We start from the raw sequence: 21,560 nt of genomic DNA, 5'->3' as shown, positions 1-21,560 counted from the left end.
ATTAATAAATCTATGTCTTTTTTTCAAAAATAATTTTACCTGGAGAATCACAAGATATATAAGGGTTCTCCTGTTTTCTGTCTCTATGTACCACTCCAATTAAAGAGCAGTAGAACCCACGATTTCTTTCAAAGTCCTTTTAGACAGAAGGAACTAGTAACAATTAATGTTGATTAATTAATAAAGATTCAGGGATATCCAGCTTTATTTACTTTGCTGCACTGTACATTTCTGCTTTAGAGCCAAGTACAGTGTTTTTGTAGCTTTCTTCAGGATTTATCTGTAAGTAAATAGTCTGCCATTCACATTCCTGGGGGGCTACATTCTGGTCATAGTCTCTATGCCATCAGGATGAGTTCAAGGATCTTTACTTTTTGGCCAGAGTAACTGAAGTCTGGATACTGCAGAAGATTTACCAACTTTTGATTTAGATAGTTTGATTTCTGTTCTTCAGTGTTCCAGCAAAAATCAAGGTAATACTGCAACCATATAAGAAAATGTCTGTGGCTAACATCAGCTTTCTCTTGAGGAATAGGTAAACAACTGTGCTGTACACTGACCATCCCAGTGAGAATCCCCAAAACGTCTCCACTTCCGAATTCAATGGGGCAGAACAAGTTTATGTGGTGGTGTGGGTCAAAACACTTTAAACAAGCACACATGGCACAATATTTTCATCATTTAAGGAGAGAATAAATAAATATTCAGTTATTACTTTTGTCTTGGTATCATGGACAAGGTTTGTTGCCTTGGTCTATCCTTACTGTTTGCAATTTGATCATCAGGTTACATCAAGTACTTCTCTTTCATAGATTTTGCCAAAGGGATTTATTTTTTCTACTCGAGGAGTCAGGCTTAAATATTTATTGATGTATAACATCTATGTGAAAGCCAAAAAAAGCTTCAAAAGATGAAACTAGAAGTGCGAGTTGAAATTTAAAGCTACCAGTTTTAAGATGCTTCAAAGATTTCAACCTGTTATAGGTAATGGTTTGCAAAAGTGCCTTTTGAAAGTAGTTTTCCCTAACACTTTCGGGCTATGAGTAAAATCTCTTCTGTTTATTATTTTCGTGATGTTCCGACACTTATCTGATACAGTGTGAAGGACTTGATCCTGAAAAAACACCAGCGAATGTAAATAAATCAACATACTGTGACTAGGGTTAGATAAAAGGAGCAAAAAAGAAAGTAGTCAGCACTTAAGTTCTGCACTGCAAACAGGTCATATTCAGGAAATAAATGAAAAGAAAAAAAGAGAGGAAGAGAAGAAAAAAAATCAGAGATATGATTTTGAAATAAAGTGTAAATGAAAAGCAAGCTTAAGATAAATCACTAAACCAGGTAAAAAAAAAATTAAACCACCCTCAAAATAAGAAAGAACTGATGCAGCAAATCTAGTACTTGATAATAATCAAATTAAAAAATAGCAGAAGGAAAATGCAAGAAGTAAATAATCCCTTAGAACTAGAGAAAAATAAGTTGAAGGAAAATAAAAGGGAAATATTGCTGGGTAAAAGATATTTCATTTGTCTTAAAATAACACTTCAGAGCAATAAAGCTACAAAAAAACAAAAAACCATTAGAGTTATCTGTATTTGAGACAAGGATTCAAGCCTCAGGTGTTTGCAGGAATGGCTGCAACAAGATTTTAAAGGGCTTTCAAACCACTAATAGTTTTATTTTCTTGCTTTACTTATTTTTACACAAGCAGTCCAAAAGTGATAAACTACAGGATAAGCACAAAGTGATAATAGAATTTGATAAGACAGAACATGTTCAGTGCAGAATAATTCATGCCAGATGGTGAAACTAGCAGAAGTTACAAACAAATAAATGATATTGCTCGTTCAAGTCCAAAGCTGACCTCCCAGAATTCACAGGGGGAATGTCAGATAAAAGAAAACATCTTTGCCCCAAAGCACAATTTGACATCAGCTACAGTGCAAGAAAGCTCATGTCTGAGCAATTATTTGTCTTCTTCCACATTTACTACTTCACCATATTTTGACCTAACACCAAATATACTCCAGTTCTAGGACCTCAATACAGTTGCTAAATCCTCTCATTTCACTGCTTGATGACTCCCTTTCATAGCAAGGAGACATTCCTACTGCAGTCCTAGTCCAAGACTTATTGCAGACTGCTGCTAGGCTCTCAGGGGATGAAAAGGGGAGAAACAGCAAAAGCATCAGAAAAATTCATTCTTGACCCTCACAAAGATTACCCCTACCCTAGGCCTGATTTGTTAAAATGCAAGTAATTCTATTGCTAAAGGAGAACTTTCATGAGACAGACTCCTGCAAACAAATAAATACTTCAAGACTATTGATTACCATCAGAGAGACCATCATCTGGCACAGTTTTGCCATTTCGAGTCTGAGCAGCCCTCAGGCTGGCAGCTAAAAGAAAAGAGTCTTTATTATTCTGTGTCAGGCACCCACTTCCCTGCAGGCAGGATAAGATTTGCCAATACTTCTGTTACACATTCATGGGCATAACAAGAGAGTATTGCTATTAACTGGCCACAGTACTGACTTCACACTTATTAACTTCTCTGATCTCTTCTTCCTCTGTTCCCAATTAGCAGAGGATGCCTGTTTGTAGGCTTCAGGCTGGAAGCCGTCACCCTAGCATCCAGTTGGATGTGTGGCAGTAATTGCTCCAGCTGCAAAGCTTCCTTTAAGATCAGAGGTCCCTCCAGCCCCAGAGGCTTTCTGCAGCTGTGTGCCCTCCTGTCAGCCTGGCTACTGCAAAGGAGTCTCAGCCTTGCTGGGGTGACTGCTGTGCTTCCACCACATTTTGGTACGGAGTAAGGGCTTGACTCCCCAGTGCCTTGGGCAGCGTGCTGTCATTTACCTCTATGCAAACTGGGTATAGCATACTGCCTGAGCAGTGTATTACACAGATGAAAACTACTAAGATCAAGCTAACAACATGAAATGGTTTCCTCTCAGCAAGAGACTTCAATAAGTCTCTTTAAATTTAAGTGTAAAATTCTCTGCCTTTTTCTGTACTGTAGATTCAGCAGGGGCTGATTCTTTCACAAGCAAGCTTCTGAGTTGGGTTTTTTTTTATGCTTCTTGTTTTTCTCACAGCTCAGGAAACACAATCAAGGCTGCTCTGTAAAGGTATCTTACCAGGCTTACTTGATTCACACAGCAGGTTGCAATGACAAAAACAAGATATCTCATGTGAAAGCTGACTGATCCAGAGGAAAGGCATAGTAATCAAAGATAAAATTGTTTATGGAAAGGAGAAAAATATTTTAAAAAATTATGCAAGCAAAAAATGCTGGTAAAGAACAATTGAATTGTTAGCTTTAATTACATAAGAACAAATGAGAAAAAAAGGAGGGGAAAAAAAAGGCTAATGTTTCCTAAATATTAAAGTCGTGCTTCCCTCTCTCCCTTACACAGTGTAAGGAAATAAGCCCTTAACATTGGCGGCAGGATGGGTTCAGCAAAAATGCAGGAAAAGAAGGCAGGACCATCAAAGTAGTAAAAATGAGCAAAGCAATGCAGTACACAATTGTGACCTAAAACCTTTAATGGCCCAGAAGAGAGACATACCTATTTGCTTACTTTAGGGTTTGTTTCTTTTTTTCTGTGGTTACTACTTCTCCAGTCCATTTCATTTCTTCTCCTGGTAATTTCACAAAATATGCTTTCACTACTAATTTTGTAATTGGATGGTTTGTGTGGTTTTTGGGTTTTGTATATTTTTTTGGTTGGTTGGTTGGGGGGGGTTGTTTGTTTTGGTTTTGTTGTTTGGGTTTTTTTTCAGATGTAACTTCTTGTGGAATAAGAATGCACAGCTTGAAAGAAAGTGTGGCTGTATGGCATCTTTCCCTCCACATACAGGGGTAGGGGCTGTCATAACAAACTGTTTGGAGAGCAAACAGTGCCTAAGTAGTTCAAACATCAGCAATGTTACGTATCCAAGCAAGTCTGAATTACAGTCAAATGCAGAACTGTACAAGCTAGCTCTGAGCTAGACAGCTTGTGCGCCAACAGCAATGTATCTCACATCACCCTGGTTCTCCCTTCACTGTCCCAAATGAATTTCCTAATGTGATCTACATAAAGAGAATTATAGAGTCCAGCACACCTGTCTCTTCAGCCTGGGCAATATTAGTAATAATAGTATGTCTTTTGTAGTGGAATTACAGTGATGTATAAGGGGAACATGAAAAAAACCACAGCAGACTTTTAATTAGTCCTCATGTTTTTTCATAGGGGAACATCATTTGTCCTCTAAACACCAGAAAAATCTATTCATTATATTTGATAAGTACTCCATCCATCCACCTGTAGACAAGAATATCTCACAGTATGATGCATTTCCATCTCTCTCCATGGAATCCCAATATTTGCTTTTAAATAAAACAAAGACAGGGTCCAGTCTCTGGGCAAATGGTTTGGCTTAGCTATATCCACACTAGTGGATATAGCAGTTAGTATTCATCTTTTCCTGATGCTTATCATCTCTATATGTTTTCAGTTGAACGTGTCCAGACTACTGAGCAATCCATGTTGCAGTTTGTCAGTCTTTGACTGCCTGAAACCAGGGGTGTTTGGGGGGCTCTGGGTGTAGCCTGAGTGTGGATACCTGGTAGTGCCTGAGGATGCCAGTCGTGCCGGGATACTGTTGGAGGACTGTACAGGCCAGAATTGCTACACTGCATATCTCTCGTGGGTGGGGGGATATGAGAGCTCCCTGACACATCCTATACCCCAACTTTTACCCAGACATTGTTTCAGAAAATTCTGGTGCCAAAACCATGTCTGGGAGCATTATAACGTTTAAATAACATGCATGATGACAGAGCACGTCCTGAAGCCCAATCCCATCATCTGGTTTATTTAGCAAGGTAGATGAAGCTTATGATGCACATATTCCTGAATAATTTTTCCACTTCTTTTGTCTTTTCTTTTCCTGGAATACCCCTGACAAAGGGATTGTACAAGCAATTGAGTCAGTGGAATCTTTTAATAGGACCCAGCAGTCAGCAAAGAAAATAATAAAGTCACAAAGAAAGTATAAAGGAACAAAAAACTGATTACAGCAGGACATTACATGCAATTAATAATAATCCAAAGGAAAAATGGGCTTGAATAGCCATGTCAGCAATATTTCCATTGATGTGGTGACCTATTCAAATATGCAAAATATTTTGTGTCCTGTGTCAGAGATCACTTACAGAAAAGCTACAAAAGGTGTTTCAGTGTCTGGGGGCTTGTTTGCTATTATTCTCTTAAAAAAAAAAAATCAAAAAACAACCCAAGCTGAAAATCCAACTGCAGAAAGAGACAATAACAACTGCCTTTTACTGGCAAGCGGCTCTAGCAGTTTAGTTGGCTTTCTTGCTACTTTACAATTAGTTATTAATTTCTGAAGCCCTTTTCTCCTTGCAAAGAAGACACAGCAGAGATGATGAGGACTAATCGTGGTGTGTGAGCCAACACTCCCATTAGCAGTGGCTCTGATGCAGTCACAATGCTGCTAACTGCTTCTGAACACTGATCAGTCTCTGGCACAGAAAACCTGAAGTACAAATAAATGTAGACTGCAATCACATTTATAAAAACACCTACAAAGAAAGCGAGGGAATATGTGCAAAAAGGGTGTGCCCTGTTTTTCCAGGGATATTCACATTGCAACTTATTTTGCTGCATTTAGTCTTTGAGTAAATGAAGGCAAAATCATTATCTGCTGACCAGTGTAATTAAAGAAGTGATTACTTAACAAGTAATTGGTAACAAAGTGCATAGCCAGTAATCAGAAGCACAGACCATATGTTCTTAAATATGACCAAATCATTTGTGTAGTGTTTATGTGCAATAAATAAAAAACAAATGAAAAATCTGCTGACAGGGAATAAGTAGCAATAAGGGTAGAGCGATATGTTAAATCCTTCATTCTGGATCATTTGGGTAATGTTCCATTCATTTTAGATTCATGAGTAGAGGTCTTTACAGATTGGGCATGCATACCATAAATCTCAGGTTATCCATTATTAGGTGGCATTCTGCTGTTTGCAATTGTACATGTTTACTTTGTGCATAATTAACTGCATAATAGCTGTCTGTGTTCTGCACAGAATTTACACTCAGGCTCTCATCAAAACAAATGGCTCTAGAAAGTAGGCCAGTTCCATTAAGCTATCCACAGTCTGCATTTTCTAATACTGCTTCTCAGAAAACGGAGTTGGAGCCCTGATTTTCCAGCTGCAATTAGAGTAAAACCCAGGCTTTCAAAAGGCCCCATGTTTGTGTTTCCAGGGTATTTTATTAAATCTTACAGAAGTAGTTGGAACATCAAGGGGTGGAGAAGAGCAAAGCTGAGTATACATAACAGAGGCTGGGATGATACATTTCCATAAAAATAATAAGTACGGAGCAGATTTGGACAGGCAATTGATCATTGCACAGCTCCATGCTATGGATCAAAAAGTTCACCCTGCAGTTCTTCCATTTCTGTGCATGATTACCACTACGAGATCAACTATTTCTGCCATCCGGTTTCTTTATACACTGTATGTCAGCAAAAGCTTCCAGACTTCATTCTCCATAATGCAAAAATTGGATGGAAAAGAGAAAAAGTAAAGTAATATAAAATCACACTGAAAGAAAGGAGGGAAAGCTACTAATAAATAAGGCTCGAAAGAGAGGGAAAAGCTGCTAATAGGAAGGCCAACAGCTACAGATTAAAATGAGACAAAATATAGAGAGGTGGTGAATTTGACTGCTTCATGGAACTGAAAGATGATGTCTCTATATTTTTTAATTATCTACATGCTACATAAAGAATATTTAGTACAAATACAGGTATGTAGTGAATACTATTTTACATCTTATATGCCACAAAAAGTGTTTTATAATAGGAGTTGTTTGAAAAGTGATTACTAAAAATGTGGGGGAAAAAATGTTATTGTCTACCCTTGTGTACTGTGATAAAATGTGGCTATCATAGTGCAGAGTAATTTAAATATTCATAAAAAATAAAATCTCTCAGATTGGGCAGCTTTAAGCTAAAAAGCTTGAAGAATGTAAAAGGCTCAGTAATGCTAATGAGCTTCCATTTTTCCCATATGAAATGCTGAAGGCCTACACTTGAGGGAAGCAAATTTTATGCAAAATTAAATTAATTGCGAAGATAATAACGTGTTTTACATAAATCCTTTTGTTTCTGTTGTCTTACAGGTAACCCTAATGCAAATTTACATTTTTTTTCTTACAAACAACTATGCACTACATTCATTTGGAGAGGAGGTGGGTAGGGAATTGTTTGTTTCTTGGTTTTCATTTTTTCCTTTAGAAGAAGCTGTGGTTTCTTTCAGGACAGCACTGAGAGGCACTTTTTAAAATTATTTTTCTAACTGCCTTTTTGGAAGGAACTGCCCTCAGTCCACACCCTGCATCCCCCAGAGAATTCTGGTACATGTGATTGGTGTAATGTCAAAATGTAGGATTTTTCATTTGAGGAAATTCCAAGATCTCATGAGGAATATGACCACGCCTTTCCAAAATTCACATTAATTCAGATATTTATTTCTACAGCCTGACATGGTTTCCTTTATTTTTTTTTTTTAACTCTTCACTATTGAAAATCACATATCAAAACACTTCAAAATCAAAACCAAACCCTGCTGCATCCTGAAAGATGATGTCTATGCATTTTCAAATTATTTAAATGGTGTGTAAACAATAAATAGTACCAGCTCAGATAGGCAGTGGGTATTATTTTACTGATCTGCTGCAAAAATAAAGTTTTTTATAAGAGAAATTGCACTTGGTTCTCATACTGATTAGTCCCAATATATTTTTCTCTTCCTTTTTTTTTTGAAATGCAAGGGATGAGGAGCTGGCAAAAAAAAGTCCCTACTGCACAGTTTTCCAGGCTGGGATTTATTTATTTCTTCTCAACTAAGATGTTGATACACTGCTGCTATATATTCTTCTTTTTGGCCAAACACCTCACTATTAGCAGCTCCTTCTATAGATTGTTGGTGTGTATTTTTTTTATACACGATATAGTAACATATACTGTTACTTAAATTTAAGAAAACAGGTCAACAAAGGCTCTTAAGAACCCAGTGGAAGTCAATAGAACTTTCTGCTTATTTTCCATTTATGTGTCTGAGAATCCCTACCCTCACCCTGCAAGCACAATTGTACAAGTTGAAATAAAAGTCTGCATTCATCAAACAGCTACTCTGGTAAAGTCATCCTTTTCATGGATGACAAGGCCTCATCACCCTTATTGAAAAAAAAGAGGAACAAGAAAAGAGATGGAACTCTTCAAAGAGAAGGAAAAAAAAAAGCTTCAGACATTAAATGCCACCAGTACCTGTGCACGTTCAAGGGGTAACTGTACAACACCATGTACAGGTGAGCCTTAAGCAAACTCTCCATCTCCATCTCTCTCTGTGATCAAACTCAGCACTTCACTTTGAACACCTGATGCTCCTGGATTTCAGGATGCTTGTTGATTTTCATTAATTGAGCACCTGGTTCTTTTCACTTTGTGTCTTCTCTTACTATATTCAGCTGGTATACACACATTATCTATGTACAAATGAATACATATGTATATCTTCACTATACAATTTAGAAACACAAAAATACATACACATATTGGGAAGATTATTCCCAATATATTTTGTAAAAAGAAATATACAAAACAGCAAGGTTTTTTCACTAAAACCAATCTATTTGTGATTTTAATATCCTCATGAGACTATTTTGTTCCATAAGAAAAGTAAATGAATAAGAGAATGAGACAAAGATACTTCAGGACTTGTATTAGATTTGTAATGCTGTTAATTTATGGTACAGTACTGAGAAACATGCTTGAACAAAATGAGAGCATTTGCTAATGAGCTAAATGCTCATTAAATACTAAATATGCATATTACATATACTGAATTTATATTATAAATATAAAGTATTTATGTAAACATATTCTATTAATATATTTCTAGAAAATTAATACGATTATATGAATATATATAATTATATATAAATTAAATATATTAAATATGTGAATATATAAATATTATACACATAGTAAATATGCATATGAAGAACAAAAAAGCTTTCTCTAGTTATTAATCTTCTTTTTAAAAACCATCTGATTATTTCTGGGTAAAAATTTTTCCCTTTCTCAGTAATACTCAATGGTGAGTATTACCATTATTATAATTAAGTTGCTCCTTTTTTAGGGCTCCAGAGATCTGGAGGAGCAAAATTGCCTAGTTTGGCACTTTCTTCTTCCTGGAAGTAAGCAGTGAACCAGGGACCATGAAGATATATGTCTACAGTTTATAATTAGTCAAATTTAGGTAGATGAATTCCAAGGAATGGCCAGACAGGGGAAAGGTAAGTCTGAGCAGCTTCAAAGAGTTATGTCAGACTTGAGCCACAGTTTGTTTTGTTTGCAGCAGCTCAGGACAAAGAGGCAGTAAGGACCTCTCTGCCCCTCCTTGACTGACCATAGTCATTGACAATAAAGCCATCTACATATAAATGGATAATTCCTGGTTTCCTTCCCAGGCAATGGAAAGAAAGAGGTGCCTCTGAGGTTCAGTGGTCTGGTTTTGATAGTTCTGTGTGATGTACCCTGTAAAAGCTCTTTCTCTGACAAGGAAGAGAGCTGAGACACATACTTTAGCAATAAGCACACATATTGCAGATGTCTAATTTGGTGAGACAAATCCAGCCTTTTTTGTCTACTCCAGATTCAGCATCTATATTAGTGCTGCTTAAGGCTTGTCTTTAAGAGTTTAGTTCTCTGACACAAAAATTAAAAACGTGGTTTTTTCTTTTTTTCTGAAAACCTATGGAGGTAGAAGTTCTGCAGCACCAGAATGTAATCTGGTCTGGTGATCTGATTCATTCTAGAATAAATCTGAGCAAAGCTCATAACCTGAGTAACTAAGCAGGTAACGTCAGAATCCTGGCTCCAGTTTTTGTTTACTCTTTTGCCTTGTTAATGTCTGTCAGATGTGATCTTCCCTTTCAAGCTCTTTGCATTCTGTTGCATGGAAACTTAATTTCTTTCTCCAGAAGTGCATTGTGTTGGGATAGAGAGCTGTCCTATTCTGCTTCACCTGATAGTCTGTGTTTCTGGGAAAGCTAAGCCCCAGAGCAAACAAGCCCTACCCAAGCTGCTGGTGGTGAGGCTGTTGTGCATTGTCCTATATGCAATCTCACTGCAAAAGGTTCCAGTGGTTCTTTCACTCCAGCAAGCAGGCAGCAAATTTTAGTCCTATTGCAAACTTACCCTGACTACTACATTCACTTCCAGGCTGGTCTTAAAATCTGTAGAAGAAATTCTTCTGGAAGGCCTGGATTCCATAAAAAAAGTAGCTTTAGTCGCTTTCATCTATGCAAATTTACATTTTGTAGACAATAAGAATGAGGCATGTATTTCTATTCACTGAGTAAGAAGTCATAATCCCCTGTGAGCCAGTATATTTTTCAGGAACAAAGAGAACCATGAATGTTTAGCATATAAAAGCACAAAAACACAGGAAATAATTGAATGTAAATTTATTTCATACCAAACATCCATTACAACAGCAGACGTTTTTTAAATGAACAGGTTTTACATCATGTATATCTGACCCTCCTACTTCTCTACAGTGACTACAAAGGAAAATCCCAGTGAAAAAATCAGGAGTAGATATCTAATCAAAAGTTAAGCAACAAAAATACCAACATTCATGTTTTCTGATAGAGTTTCCATTCTTGTAAATTTTACATATAAGTTTAGAGCTCAAAGCTCTAAAGCTTCTCTAGTGAGTTGTAAATATTTAGAATTATTATCTTGGATACCATCCTGGGTCACTGCTACATTTACCCCGCAGATTTTTCTTATTCTAGGATCTTGATCAAAGATTCTATGTGAAAAGTCATCTTCCAACTTGCTAGTTCGGCTTATACAAGATAGCAGAATTTTTCTTAGTAGTAAAATATGTCCCCATCTCTAAACTGTTCTATGTTCAGAGTAAAATCCCTAGTCTGGTTTACTCAACAAGAATGCTAAGCTGATATATGTTAACGTGATCTATAGATCGTGCTTAGATCTATATTCCAGCATGTGTATACAGATGCAAATAAAACAATTTGTATTTAAACTTTATGTTATTGATTTCTCTTTTAGTAAGAAGAGGAATTATAATGCCTGGGGCATTTATAACTGTTCTGCAAAGGATTAGATTATAAAAAAATCTACAAGCATTGACAGTAGAACCTTCTCACAATGCGTCTTTCCACTGTATTATGAAGAATTTATTTAATGTTTGTTGCGTGTATATGATCCCTCCATGTTTTGTAAGTAAATTTGCTCACAAACCCATAGAAAATGAGCACTCTACAAGTTATCTGATGTAAAGAACCTATGAATGCTTCTTAAGTATTAGCAGAGGTTGTCCATGACTGGTCTTTACAAAACTATATTTGAATGCATACTTATACCTGTTTAAGTTGATTTCAGAACAGGGTTGTGGTTAATACAAGAGGAAAATATTTATAGCATCAAGAACTGTTACAAAGAGAGCTTGAGCCCCTTCAACTGCTCTCTATAAATAACAAATCAAGAAAATAAAAGAGCACACTCAGTTCCACTGTAAACAAAAATGCTTCTCAACACAGTCAGATTCACTGACATTGAAAGTGCTTTTCACAGCCATAATCTCCTAATTGTTGCACAATGACAATACTCTAATGTCCAACAAGCAATTTCTTGCACACTTGTAAAGTCAGCCCAAGTCAGACCCTATATTAATCACATATCTAGTATTGACTGTTTCATTTATTTTCTCATCTAAGTCTCTCAGACATACTTGAATGAGAAGCATGTCAGCCCATAATTCCTAGTTTCTGTTTAGTAATGAGAATGACAAATGTATAGTCTGCAGCAATTTGTGTCAAACCAGTGTCATGTTATTTTTTAACTGTATTTGGTAGGGAGTTTGAAGTGTTTTGAATGGGGCTATCAGTCTCTCTACCGCCTACAACATCTTTGGAGACAATTGTCATCACATTTGAATAATGTTTTGGCACAGGAACACTTTATCTCTAAGATCTGGAAGCACATTCATACGCAGATTTTGTGCCCCATATACTCTGAAAAAGTTATAAAGAAATGTGCCATTTTCTTTTCCATATCACTGGAAGTTCTGTAGTTGTTGTCACCAGCAGGGCAGAGAAGCCATCAGAAACAAAGCCAGGCATTCTGCAGTGGCTTATCCAAACACCAAGTCAGAAATAACATGGTCTCTTCCCTAAAATAGAGAGACCATCACTTTCTTGATTTAGCGTAAAATAGAAATTATGAATTTAAAAGCACTAGAAGCTGGATAATATTTTTGAATTGATTTAGAGGGCCAGAGATTGGATAATGATTTACTAAGATTTGCCTGCTGAAAACCACTTATTATCCGCTTAATGAATTTGTGCCTACCTAGTATCGAGGAGGATAGAGAGAAGAGAGCCAAATAATTGAGAAAAACTACTGACTGTGACCGAGCATCCTGCCCTCGGACCCCAGAACCAGTACAGGTGGGCTCTCAAGCTTGGACTTGGACCAAGAACCAAGGGAGCATGTGCAAGGGAACAGGGTGAACAGTTCATCATGATGAAGACTACTGATTTCACCATCATTAATTATTTGGGACCCCCGCCCACAATAATCTGAGACACTGCGCTGGCGCGAGCATATTTAAATGAACTTTGAACTCATTATAATACGAAGTGGGGATAGGTAATGAATATGTATAGGCGCTTTGTCTAACTCTATGCATACGTAATCTGTAACCTAATATAAACCAAGTAAAGTGCTGCTGACAGTGTGCATGCCTTTGGAGGGGTTACCCCCCATGCACCCCAGTTGGAATAAACACCTACTTCATAACTATCTGAGTTGTGGAGTCAATTCTGTGCTTCATCCTAACATTGGTGCCTGCTATGTCTAAGGGTCAGAAAAGGAGGCTAATTCTACTGTCTCCCACAGCCTAATAATGCATGATCAAAGAGCCACATACATATAAGCGAAGAGGGGCATATCAGAGAGGACATTTCATTAACAAAAAAGAGAGAACTTCTATCAAAATTCACTGAAGATATCTCCCTAATATTTGAAAGACCCTTTTATACACAATAGTGTGAATTACTACTGCTTGTACTCTGGCCTGCAGAGCAGTCAGGGCTTATCTGCAGAGCGGCAGATCACCATGACAACTCACATCACTCTGGGTGTTTCTGATTTGTTGCTTGTGGTAGAAGTTTAAATTCTGTTCCTTCTTTAGCAATCTTAACACATGAACACTGAACTAAGAGCGTATGTATTTATCTTTATTTTCTGTTTGCTATTTTTTGCCTTTTCAGATAGCTCTTACTGGTGACACTTCCTGTCTCTGTCATTGTGTTAGCTTGCACTAAATTTCTGCTAACAATAATGTGAATTAGGTATTGCAAAATGAACCACGAAAATGAGAATAAGGAAGTTGCTCTTAACACAGAAACTTTCATAAGTAGTGCTACTTGATAAGACATCAATTATATGTATGAAAGAGAGAAAAACAGAAAGCATGTTAAGAACAGAGATAACTTATATTTGTCCTACAGTAATCAGAATTCATCCACTGTTTCATTCTAATGAAACACTAATGAGCCATCAGTTGCCCGAGCCAAACTAAAAAACTGCAAGTTTAAAAAAAAGGTGTGAATTACTCTGTTTTAATTGTTGAATAATTTCAATTTGTTTTACTGTGGATCAATTGCTGCTATAAACAAATTCTTTTTCTTTCACATTATGAGGGTTTTTTCTTAAATCATCAGGAGATATTTTCTATTTTATTATTTAATACAGAATTCCATCTCATAGAATTAGTGAGAAGTGCTTGCATCAAAGGAAATCAAGGATCCTACTGTGCATGCCAGTCTCATCTCCTTGCTAGAAATGGAATTACAGTAATTCAGAATGAAGAGTACAAAGCTTCACCACATTAATCATCATTAATCATCATTATTTAACAGAAGAGTCAGATTACATTTTCACTTCTGTTTTGACACATCCCTGAATACACCACCTTTGAACTTTTGATGCTCAAAATCAAAATTTAGAAAAAATAATATGAAATATTCAAAGTAACAGCTACCTGTTCAAACATGTTTGTTTTAACTGAAAACAGAAAGGAAGCAGGAAATATTTAAAGTCTCAATATCACAATGATGTTCCACCATACACAGTCTCTTTTTGAACTGTTAGTATATATGTAAAAGCAAGCTGTGGAAGGGAACAAGAGATCTAAAGGTCCTTCTAGATCAGGATACTGTCCCTGACTATAATCATGATGTATTGATGTAGCAGGGTCCGGGAGGGCAGCAGGAGCCGGCTTCCCCCCCGGACCGGGTCTCTGGTCTGCGTAATCCCACCGGATGTGGGGCGCCCGGCCCCCAGGGTCCTGCGGCATGGCGCGAGTCTTTCAACCACAGAAATTCTAACAGGAAACATAGTAAGGCGAAGAAACGAACTGGAACCCACCTCTGTTCTGGCAGGGAGGTTTATTTGGGGTACGAGGCAGAGGGTCACAGGGAAAGGAGAAGGGGAGGGAAGCAGGAATGGGGTAGGAGCTGCCAGGTCAAAGATGGAGGACCTCTCTTAGACCCAGGCACTGGCTTTTAAGGGGAAAGGAAGGGGGCAGGGGCTGGCTCTTTAAGAGCCAGTCCCAGGAGAAGGAAGGGAAGATTGGCAGGAGGGTACACACCAATAGGTTTTCAGGTACAGCAGAGCATATTTCAAAATGAACCAATAGTATACAGAGAGGGGAAACAAAGGAAGCCACATGGAGATCTGAAAATTGCATTACTACAATGTATGGCCAGCAGAATTGGGGAAGTGATCAATCCGTCTTCCTTGGCACTGATGAGTTCTGCATCACTGCATCTTGAGTTCTGTATTCAGTTTTAGTGGTAGCCAGGTAGGAGTTAGCCTCTTCTCCCAAGTAACAAGTGACAGGATGATAGGAAATGGCCTCAAGTTGTGCCAGGTTAAGGTTAGTTTAGCTAATAGGAAAACATTTCTTCCCAAACCATTGGAACAGCCTGCCTGGGGATGTGGTGGAGTGACCATCTGTCGCTGTTGAGCAGCTAGCAGAGTAATGAATGCATCGGTTCTCGGTGGCAAGAAGGAATGACCTTTATTGTTTTGATTTCATCACATTTATAGAGTTCTCAAAAGTCACCCAGATTGGTCAGTCAGAAGCCTTCCCCCAGGCCTGATTGGCCAGGCCTGCACTGCCCAAGTTCTGGGACACTGTTCCAAAACATCCAAACTTTATCTTTATTTACAAAACACAGGAAAACCTCTCATGGGAAAAACTGTGCTAGCCACAACCATCCCTGGAAGTGTTAACAAAACCTGTAAATATGGCACCTGAGGACATGGTTTAATGGTGGTGGGGCTAGGTTCATGGTTGGAGTTGATGATCCTAAAGGTCTTTTCCAACAATGGTGGTTCTTTGATTCTAAGAGTGAAAATGAGATAAGCACATCTAACACTTTCTCTTCCTTTCAGCTCTTTTCAGTTCAGTTCCTGATTTAAAGATGAAATGTTTTCTGTGATAAATATAGATACTAACACCTATACAGAAAGATATAGTATTCTCTAGAGATAACAAATGACCTATCAATAAGCCAATTCAACTATCAAAAGTAATTTAGCTTATGCAGGAAGTTTTGTGTAGGTTAATTTGACTGCATTATGTTGTATGTATTTGGGCCAGTTGGAGAACTAAATGTGGACATTCTTGGAACAGAGAGATAATATTTTATTCCTAGAAACTTCAATGTTTAATGCAAGGGCAGGCCTAATAGTTTACCATAAACTCAGTCAAAGATATTGAAATATGAAGCACACAATGTTGCTCTCATATGCAACCTCAATCACCTCAGGTTTTGACATACCAAGAATCTAGGAAAAAAGTTGTAATATTTCTATTACAAATATTTACTGCTGCATTATTGCTGCTGTGTTAGAGGTATAGATGCAGGTCATTTCTGTGATAGATCAAGACATTGACATTGGTAGTATTTAGTGTTTTCAAATCCATTTAAAAGAGATATAATTAGAAATCCCCTCGGCAACCTTTTCTGGTTCATAGCCTGGGCATGGGGCAAGTAATTACTGACTTAATTTTGCTGTGTTCTCTGAAACCACTTATTTAAATGAACATAGATAATCTCTTCTCTAAGGACACCAATTTTGTAGATATTATATGGCTGATCAAGTTCACTAACTTGTTGCTGAAGGTACAAAATTATTTCTGTGAAACCAAATAAGCAAATCAGTAACCATGGTCTTTGGCAAGGTACTGTGCTGTTAGAGTTGTTATCCTTTCAATGAGGTGTTACAGGGAAGCCACATCTGCTTGCCTTTCTTGACAGATGGAAGTCAAAAGACTCCCAGTAGGACTATATTCATGCTTATCCTGGTGTCCTTGCCAGTGTTCTTTTAGCTAACAATCTAAGAAGTCCTGATCCTGGGTCCTGTAAGTTCGAGTCATTGTTGAACTCAATGTACATTGTAATAGGCTACGTTGTCATCACACAACACTTTTATAATGTTATTTATTGAAATATTGTCGATACTGCACACATGAAATTGACTTTGCAGAGACAAACCTTTCAATTTAGAGGAACTTTTATTTTCACTCTTTACAATAACCTTTCCCAGACCAGTTTTTAGAAACAACTTTCACGTAAGTAATTTAGGGAAAATAATAATTTACCTGCTACTTTGTGAAATGGGTGTGAAATGATAAGCAGCCCCCCTGAATCATCTGCCCTTGATAGATGACCCAGAATCCAGTCTCCAGAGAGCTGCATCCTGATCTGAATTCTATGACTGAAGACTGATTTCTAATATAAGTCAGACTATGCTGTAACCCAGCATGCATAAAATGAGTAAAGGACTTTATTTACTCTTATCTCTAAGTAAAGCTCCAGCTCTTCACTCTTTTCTAATATACATTTAAATGACTTCAAGTCCTCTTTACATTCCTTTCCTAAAATGATACTTGATATATTTCTGTATTGTATGGTTTGTGCTCAAGGAAAAAAAAGAAGAAGCTTCATTAGATATTCACTTTGACATTCTGGCCCCAGAAGAAATAACATTCGTTTCATACTTATCCATCTGCTTTTCTGTTTCAGCTGGAAAATCTCTGCTTATAATTTTCTAGGGACATGTGGGCGATTTTCCAGTTGTGCCATTAAAATCCACTACATCCTAAAAACATGCTAATTAATGTTCTCTGGTGGTTCTGCCTGCAAAACTGCACTGGAAAATGTGTCCCAAAATGAAAAAAAATGTAATTCACAAGAAAAATTCAAGTGATATATCTTACTTTTTTTTGGCTGATATGAAACTTTAGTTTAACATGTCTGCAATCACATTTAAATACAAATGCTTTGAATTTCAGAATAGAATACATAAAGTACTTTTTAAAGTCAGCTCTCACAAGAAAAGGGCTGACCAGTCATATTGCCTAGCAACTCCATTTTGTTACAGGGAATCCAATATTGGATTGTAATAATTTGGAGAGTACTAGTTAGAAGTAATAATTTGCATGAGAAATATATAAATGCCTGTTCTCATTAGGAAATGCATCTCTTTTCTAAAATTGGTCAGCTGTAGTTTGGAGTCAGCCATCTGCCCAGGAGTCTTTTGTCTGTATAAAAGGGCAGGTGAACATTGTACCAACAGCACCATATTGATGGAACAGAGTGGTTCAGAAATAAACAGGGGAAAAGAACAGAATCTTGCTTGGTCCTTCACAATGCTAAGGTAGTAAACCATTGCACATTTAATAATATGTCCTACCAAGAATTTAAAGACATTTACAAGCATTCACATTAGAAATGACAAGTTATCATATCAGTCCTCATGGGCAGGGCTTGCATTGACCACTTCTGGAATTTCTGTTCCTTTGTTTGCTGTATTTTTTCCTCTCAAACAATTTCTTATACTGGTTTAATTTTCTTCTACTTTCCTACTTTTTTCATGTTTCCATTTTCTTTTTATTATTGTTATTATTATTATTATTATTATTGTTATTATTATTAATATTTTTGCCTAGGCATTAAAATTAACTTTGAAACATGGAAGTTGTATATGGTCCAACTTTGTGTTCCTATGTAGCATTCCTGTGAGCAGAGATATTTTAGACAGCAGACTCAGAGACTAATTGACTGGAAAGGAGCAGGCCCTGGTGGGCTGCTGTGTATTTGGGGTTTTTCCTGGATGTTGAATTTGTTTTTCAATATAGGTCTTTAAAAACTCATGAAGACAAAACCCACAGGCACTACATCAACGCATCCAAATTAACTGATTATTTGCATTTGCTGAGTTCTGACTTTTTATGTTCAAAATCTTAAAGTGAGTTCTGTTCATGAAGTTTTGTGTTTCTGTCTCTCTTTTTGTCTCTTGAGGAATTGTATTTATGGGCTTTTAAACTTCTCCCAGAGGAATCATTACACTCTGATATATTTTTAAAAATAGCATCTTGTAAGCCTACAGTTCATGTTTATGATAAATACAGGCACAGCAGAAATCAATTCCATCCAGACTGTAAGAAGCTGGCTTGGATTCAGGAATCAGCATTTTCTTCAATCATTAAGCACCAATTAATATGCTTCATTTCAAGCTTGCAGATGCCCCCACTGGAATATGACCTCCCTTGGGCTCTCTATAACTAATTTCTGACAGAGGTTAGAAAAGACTGGAAAAATGAATATGCTATTGTATCCCCCCCAGTGTTTCTTCTCAGCTAGTATCAGTCTATGGCTGAGGAACATACTGAGAGAAAAGTTATACGTTTAGATCCATATTTTTAAAGTCCTCTTCCTTTAACTCATTATTAGCTCACCATTAGTTTCCGTAACGATGTAACTGGGTTTTCTTATTCCTTTCCTATCCAGGAATTCTCAAACTGTTGACAAGTTGACTGCTGCAGGCTACTGTACCATAGAGGTACATAGTCACTCCTTTACTGCATAAGAGTTCAAGGACCTTTGCATATTTTCCAATATCAGAAATAAAGAAAAAAGACTCCGGCTAATTCCGACTAAGTGCCAAGTTATAAACATCATACACTTTACTACTTTAGGATAGTTAAATTCCACTCAATAAGTTTAAAATCTACTCCTGCAAGATTCAGATAACTCCTGGAGATTGATTGAACCAAAGACCAGCCAATATCACAGAGCATCCAAAATGCTAAGCCAGAAATGCTGAGCTGGTAGCAATGGAACATGTGATCTTATGACACTGGAATTAGTTCAGGGACAGATATTTTAGAGAGTAGATTGAAATTCATCTGTGCATACCTCAGAGATCCAGCTAAGGCATTCAGTATTTTGGCTGAAAGCCCTTTTGCTGCTGAAGGGTGTAGTCCATATATCCTATCACTGGAAAAATGAATCATTAAAGAATAGGACGTGCTGCTGATGGAAGAGATGGTTAATGTCAGAAATAATGACAATAAGCACCTTACTACATGGCTTCCACTCATCATATTCATTGAAGAGATCAATATTATAGGCAAACACGCACCATCTCTGTTTTTACTGTGTCAGTTGAAGCCAACTGTTAAAATATCAAGTCATTATTGTTTCTGTCTGTATCTGCATGCTTTCTGAAATGACAGCTACATCATGTTTCTTATTAGAAATTTATCTCCTCACATAGCTCTCACTATAACCATGTGGTTCATTAGCCTTTCTGATCTGAATGGTTTTTTTGTGGGAATTATTGGTAACAAAATTAATCAAGTTCAAATATACATATTCCTTTCAAAATTAAAAAATGTACAGCTTCTGGCTCTTGATGTAATGTCCTGATTTCAGCTTCTTTTTCCATCCCTGCACCAGGTAAACATGAAAACAGTTATGTTTACTTCCCCTGATTATTAAAACAGTCGTTGTAATAGACTGCAGAGTGCATGTATTCAGAGCTTTCTTACAACACATATATTATGAAAAACAGCCTGTATACTTAGGGGCAAAACCTATATACAAAAGCACTAGACATTTCCCAGGTTTAAAATTCTGCTGAATAAATGTACATTTAGCTTCATAGAAGCTTCTTTTTACATGCCAGATCTTTTAAATGCATTACTGGTGTGTCTTTCCAAACAGCTGTGCCACTAGATGTTAAGAACCCAAACAACATTAAATTATATAGATGAATGTACTTTATTAAATTCATGATGATGTTATGGATGGTTCCAAAATATGCAGATATACATTATTACTTAGATCTCAGCTTCCTCAAAATCGAAGAGCCTCAGAATCCACTTTCAGCTAACAAAAAATATTTTTAATATTACCAGCTGCTTATTATATATTGCCAGCTGAATTATAGGAAAACATTTGCTGATGGAGAAGTCACAAGAATCATAATTTGAAGTGCTTTACATGTTGTTTTCCACACAAAAGTTTCCAGCATCATACAGTGGGGTTTTAGGCATCTCACCAAAATCTTCAATTTTGGTTTTGGTATTTCACATAGCTAATGCCAACATTTTTAAGATGCAATTTTTCCAGGAAAAAAACTAAAACACAACAACTTAGAGGAATGGGAAAAGAAGAGATGTAATTAAGACTGTGCTTATGCAATGTCAACAATATTTGCTTAAGCATAAGATTTTTCTACGACTTTGTTAGTTTTGGACAGCTCAGAAATGTTAGCCAGTTCAAATAATAGTGGAAGAGTTTTATTTATTCAAGAAGGGTCTAAGCAGTGACCCTGGCATTGAGGGGCTTGCCTATCCTCACCTCTCTCTGAGGTGAAGACAGAAACGAACACCTTTCTTTGCAGTAAACAACCCTCTTCTGTTCTGATGCCTCACCTTCTGTTGCTGCTTTATTCCACTTTGAAATCATATTCCTATGTTCAGGACAGAATGAGTGTTCTTGAAAAGTCTGAGATTCAACTGTTATTTTCACAAACTTCCTGTAAATGTGGGATGAGGAAACACTCATACAGCTTGCAAATATAGCTGGTGTGGGCCATCATAAGGAGGGAAATAAAGTGTCTTTACTTTCACCTCTTATCACAGAAATAGAAGCATAGTGAGACTGGCAGAACTGTTGAAGGAATAAAGAGATCCTGGACTATTTGTTTTACCAGTGCTCCCTTCAACAGCTACGTAAACTATTGCACAGATCTAAAACCACATATACTAAGCGGATACTTAGCAAGCAAACCACATAAGTAATGATGCAGTCTCTCTGCTGGTCTAGAGACTGCCTGCAGCCCCAGAGTTATGTGCTACATAGGAAAGTTCTGTTATTCTCAAGCATGGCTTCAGAGGAGTTCTGCTCAGCTACAGCTAGGTAATACAATTAACTGGCTTTCAAAGCAGGCTCTCATTCCCATCAGCAAATTGAAGATGTTCTGCTTCACAAGTCCTGCACCCAGGGAAACCATTTCTTTTCTTTGGAAAACTCCTCTGGAGCTCAGTTGTCCCTGCTTCTCACTTTCTCTGCAAT

This window comes from Lichenostomus cassidix, chromosome 3 (assembly GCF_008360975.1).
Source record: "Lichenostomus cassidix isolate B80296 chromosome 3, HeHo_3.0, whole genome shotgun sequence".
Taxonomy (NCBI): Eukaryota; Metazoa; Chordata; class Aves; order Passeriformes; family Meliphagidae; genus Lichenostomus; species Lichenostomus cassidix.
The sequence above is the reverse complement of the archived record's forward strand: the minus strand, read 5'-3'. Positions refer to the sequence as shown.